This window comes from Hyla sarda, chromosome 7 (assembly GCF_029499605.1).
Source record: "Hyla sarda isolate aHylSar1 chromosome 7, aHylSar1.hap1, whole genome shotgun sequence".
Classification (NCBI taxonomy): domain Eukaryota; kingdom Metazoa; phylum Chordata; class Amphibia; order Anura; family Hylidae; genus Hyla; species Hyla sarda.
Window position 1 is genome coordinate 117,103,934 of NC_079195.1, and position 6,190 is coordinate 117,110,123.

A 6,190-nucleotide genomic window follows, 5' to 3' on the forward strand; every position below is an offset into this window, starting at 1 on the left:
ATATATATATATATATATATATATATATACATATATATATAGATATATTATAAGTTTAGTCTGTCTATCAGTACTGAATACACTTATTTCATCTGAATTTACATTAACTTATAATAGGTGTTACTGTAAATGTGGAACTCTTCAGTTTTAGCACATTTTGTTGTCGTATTGGTTTTACATGTAATGCTATGATTTCGATATTGCATTATTATTTTTATTTTCTTTAGAAAAACGGCCAAATGCCACACTGCGTTTTATTTTTCCGGAAGCGCTGCAGCCAGATGTTAGTCTATATGGATTTTTGAAATTCCATACCCACTTTGCGTTTTTGTCCCTGGCGTTTTTCACACCTCTTTGGCATTTTTTTCACACCTTTTTGCCACTTTTCTGCATTATTCTGCTTTTTTTTTTTTTACAGAAATCTTGCCTCTCCCTTGTCTATTACTTACTTACTTATAATGAAGAGTTAAAAAAAAAGGGGTGGACACAGAAACAAGAAAAACTACCAAAGGAGAAAAAAAATGCAATTTCTACACAATTTCCAAAAATGGCAGAAAAAAATGCAGGAAAATGCAGTGGCAGTTTTTCTTGGCGTTTTTTCCAGATTTTTTTTTTTGGGCACGAAAAAAAAACATCAAAAGTTAACCATTTTTATTAAAAGACTAGTAAGTGAGGATGGGAAGAGTGATTTTTACACTTTGGGAAAGATTTCCCACTAGTGTTATTGGATACATGAATTTACAATATATTGCAAGTATCCAGTGCATGAATACAGATTCCCCCCCCCAGTATTGGGGTAGGTAATATATGATATAATGAATGAGATCCAACTCCAATTTTAAAAACTATGATAAACCATTAAATTCATAGGAATCAACATTCTTCTATCTCTTCTGCTTTTAGCCATGATTATGGGTTTTACCATGTCTGAAACACATCATGTCATCTTCAATGAAGATTTTAACACTTGAAGCTATGGATTTTAGTTGTATTGAAAAACTGGCATAAAGATTGTATTGTTTTAGGAAAACTGGCATAAAGATTTAAGATTCTTAATATTTGGCGCTGTGGATTTTAGTTATTATGTGTTGACGCATGACACATATGGCATGGTAAAGTTCACAAGAAGCATCAGTTACTGTGGCATAGAGTAACTATTTACCAACCCTGCAATCTGCCTTAAGGGAATAGGTCTATGTAACCAAGCAGTAGACCAAGAAAAAATAAAAGAGTCTATGATTTTAGTGTTTCCCAACCAAAGTGCCTCCAGCTGTTGCAAAACTACAATTTCCAGCATGTCCGGGCATGTTGGGTATTGTATTTTTGCAACAGCTGGAGGCACCCTGGTTGGAAAAGGCTGATCTAGAGCAAGCACTATTGAAATGTCGCCTATAGACTGACACTAACACATATTATTACATATAGTAACAATCATGTCTTCAACACTGTACAATAGTGAATAGGTGACTGTATATCTGAATGCAGAAGCCGAAACGCGTTGTATTTTGATAAAGCATTTATATGAGTACTCGTGTGGAGTTGTTCTCCGTATTCTTTTCCAGAAATTTATGATCACATCCATTTTGAACCAGTTGAGGTCCAAGCTGTTTTTTTATGAACTGTAACATCTCAAAGTTTAGCAGTGATATGCAATATTCGTTATTGCAAAATATCATGGAAGCTGCAATATTGTGGCAAATGTGATATACACATCTGACTTGCCATATTGGCTTCCCCTAATTTTTCAGTTGCACGTTTGGTAAATGGCACGCTGCGTTATTTGTTGGACTGTATCTATGTATAAGCAGGGATCTCCTGCATGTATATTATTCATTTTGGATGATCAAGGTCTTTAAAGCTATATTTAATCCTTATAACTTGTTATAAAAGAGGCTCTGGTTGCCCTTCGTGTTTTGAAGTAATGGCATTATTAGTGTAAAGACCCCTTACATCAGCCTCGGCATATGTGGTCAGATTAACATCTTTGCTTTTTCTAGCTCAGCATGTCTGTCTAAAGTGCCTGGGGCACAAAATCTGCTCAGTGCAGTACAGGTAAAGTATTAGAAAAAAAAATATTTTCCCAAAATATATCTGGAGTTAACACTTGCAGAATTTTGCTTAAGAAAGAAATAATCTCTGCTTTAAGGGGTTGTTTAAATAAAAAAAAGTATCCCTCTTTTTCTAGAAACAACACCCTTTTGCCCATAGGTTATGTCCGATATTGCAGTTCAACCTTATTCAAGTGAATTGGAGGACTGAGATGCAATACCCCACACAGCCGATGGACAAATGTGGGGCTGTTTTTTTTATTTTTTTTATTTTTTTTTTGTGTGGGTTATAGCATCTCAGTCCTATTTACTTGAATGAAGAAGAACTGCAATATCAGACACAACTGCACTATGGGCAAAATGGTCTTGTTTCTGGGAAAAGAGGAACTATTTTATTTGAACAACCCCTTGAAACAGAAATTATTTATTTAGATGGGGTACTCCCGGGTACTGGGAAACATTTTTTTATTTAAATTAATCCTTCCAGTACTTATCAGTTGCAGTACACTACAGATGAAGTTCTTTTCTTTTTGAATTTCTTTTCTGTCTGACCACAGTGCTCTCTGCTGACACCTCTGTCCATGTCAGGAACTGTCCAGAACAGGAGCAAATCCCCATAGCAAACTTCTCCTGCTCTGGACTGTCCCTGACATGGACAGAGGTGTCAGCAGAGAGCACTGTGGTCAGACAGAAATGAAATTGAAAAAGTAAAGAACTTCCTCTGTAGTATACAGCAGTTGATAAGTACTGGAAGGACTAAGATTTTTAATAGAAGTAATTTACAAATGTAAGAAAAAATTGTATGGATAGAGCTCACCTCCTCCGTGCCAAAAGTCCTCTTCCACTGTCTTCAAGGTAAAGAATCCAAGGTATTCACAGCACTGGTAAAACGTCCATTTATTTAATCCATTAAAATCCACATAAACAAAGTAAGGTGCAATCCAACATGTTCAAGGTCAGATACCTCCCACTCTGACGCATTCTGCCCTACCGGGCCTTAATTATAGATTATGGCCCGGTAGGGTGGAAACGCGTTAGAGGGAGAGGTTTCTGACCTTGAACATGTTGGATTGCACCTTACTTTGTTTATGTGGATTTTAATGGATTCAATAAATGGACGTTTTACCAGGGCCGTGAATACCTTGGATTATTTCATTTACAAATCTGTTTAACTTTCTTGCACCAGATGATTTAAAAAAAAAAATTTCCACTGGAGTACCCCTTTAAGCATATTTTTGCAACTGTTTACTTCAGATATATTTTAGTAGTATTTCCTTTATACAGCCCCTGTCAGGTTGTAAGATAAAGGTTTATTTTGGTGTCCCCTAACACTTTATATCATGTTGGGGCTGTAAAAAAAAGGTAAAAAGCTATACTTACCTACCTCCGGTCCCCTGCAGGACCCGCTACAGATGCCATTAGGCTCCTACCAGTTCCCTGATGTTTATCTCTTTTCCTTTTTGTGAGACAAGAGATTGTAGCAGGACCTGAAAGCTAAGACAATTATTGGCCGCAACGGTGTCCTGTCTTGACCAGAGATTGGCTGGTAAAAGCATAGTAATCAAAAGGCCCCCATAGAGAAATGTCTGCAGATTTTGGCTCAACTGGCTTATTGCCTCATTTTAATTGTTCTGCCAATAAAGTTACATAATATGGATGCAGACGCATGTCCATCAAGTTCAACCAAGGGAAGATGTGGATAAGGGGAAGATGAATGGCTAGATAAAGGGGAGGGGATGTGATTCTATATTTTTACATATGAATGTTTTCAATAACATTCCCATGTTTGTGGTTACCTTATAGGACAATTCACACAGCAGAGCTATATACAAATAAGATATTCACATGGAGTCCTTTTAGTTCTGTACTAGAGAGATCCAAGCAAAGCAGAGACAGCAAAGCATTTGCTCAGAGGCATTTGGTTGTATAGTAGGACCCCTGTTAACAGGATTGAATTTCTATGCGAAATTCCACATTAGAATTCCACACGGAGATTCCGCAGCAGCAGAGTCCCAATCGGATTCTTCTGCGCTGTTCACATAGCAGAATTTCCTGACCGTAAACATCTGGCACGGAAATTAAAGTGTCTGCAAAAAGAATAGACCTGTCTATGAGACGGCACATTTCCAAACGGTCCTAGTACCGGCATGTTCTACCGATGCTCTGCTGTCAGGGAAATGTCCTCATGGAGATTTTCGTTGCAGATATTCCCCCATGTGAACATAGCCCTAGACTTCTACGGGTCCTATATTACAGCTCTATTAAACTTGGTGGTCATACAGAGCCATTATCTGGTCATCTTACTAATAGGCCATCTTTTAATATTTTAGATCATTAAACTCCAACTTTTTCTCCCATTAAAAGAGAATAAAAAATTAGGCCAATCAGTTTGTTATTTAGTATAGTATTAGAATATTTATTTAGAAAGCTGATCCATTTGGCTGTGTAGAAGTGATGGGAGCGTTTTCCGTACTATTCATCTCTTAGCAGAAATTTGATTAATCACCTGGCGGTGAGAGTTGTGTATCGCCTCTTCCCTGGTGATTAGGACTGTTGTCTTAATTAGATACATTTAATTAGAAGCGGAGCATAGGCGGCTCATTGGTTGGCCCTAGAGGTCTTTTCACCTTAAAGCATTTAAGGAAGAATAGATGACAGAAGCGTCTGTGATGTGGCATATAGATCAGCTTGTTTTGCTTTGTGTTGTGTAGTGTGTATCATTTTGGAATTTGACAGGGCATGATGGATATCATTGCTGATGATTGCGTGGAGTTTACAAAACATAGGGGGGGGGGGGGGGTTGCTATGTTCAGTCAAGTATGTCCCCCCAATATCTTATTTGTAACAGAAGTATAGACGCATATTTCTTGAAGATACCATGCAAAGACTAACCGGCTTGTTTTATCATTAAATTAAATGTTCATTTCTTCCTGTTAACCCCATAACATTTATATATTGTTCAGCACATAAATATACTAACAATCCAACTTGTACTTTGTTTGAAGCATATTGTTGGTGGGAATCAAGTAAAATGTTGAATGTTGCACATACTCAGTATTTATTGTTTCTGAATGTACACGCACATTAATGGGAGGGCAGAACCTATATTTATAAACAAATTGTAGCATAAGGGTAAAAAATATGGTTGTATTTTATTCAAACCCGTAGCTTCAGCCGTTTTTTGAAGCTGTTGGCAAAAAAAGGTTCCTTTTTTATATATACGGCTAGGATATATATATATATATATATATATATATATATATATATATATATATATGTAAAATGTTCTTACACTCTAATTCTGCTATACACACTGGAACCTAAATATTTTTTCCTTTTTTTTTTTTTTTTTAAGTTTCGAATCAAATAGATTCTTGTGTGACCTCCTATTAAATCCTGGATAATGACTAAGGGCGAGATTTATTAACGTCACACATTTTCGACTTGCTTAATCTTCTTAGAAAATTCAGTAGTACAGTGACTGTCACTGCACCCAGTGCAGAATTATAAGTTAGCAAGGAGCTGGCGTATATATTTCTGTGACTTGCATGTGAGGAGGGTGTGCCCCTAGTAAGACCCATCCATGTGTGGCAGAGCCCCCTTCCAGTCTCCTTCATCCCTCTTTTACGCCCCCTTGGCACAAGCGGCATAAATGCTCCAAATATCACTCATTTATATGCAAAAATTTGTGACATTTGCCCATCTGCCCTGCAGACAAGGCTAAATAAAGCCCCTGCTGAGGGTCTATTTATATGTAGCAATTTTTAAAATTCCTATCAGTCGTTTGAAGACCCATTAGCGTGCCCTAACATTTATTCTGTGAATCATCACAGTTTACCTCAAGTTACCACAGGTAAAGACAAAGAACATTGGTCTCGCATGCAGCTACTGTGGTTCAGCCACAAGTGTATGCTACATTTACATTAGGACAAACATCATAGAGCAAATTCAAATTTACTAATGGAAACTAAATAAGTCAACATGTACACTTTACTGTATAAGTACATTGTTACTTGCCAGCTACTTTACCAAGGCTAGGAGAGTGGCTTAAAAGAGAGTAGCTACAGTCATTCAGCTGTTTCAAGAGGACCTAGCACTTGTGCAAGTCCTGCAGCCTCTTCAGTTTTTACCAGTGTTTGTAC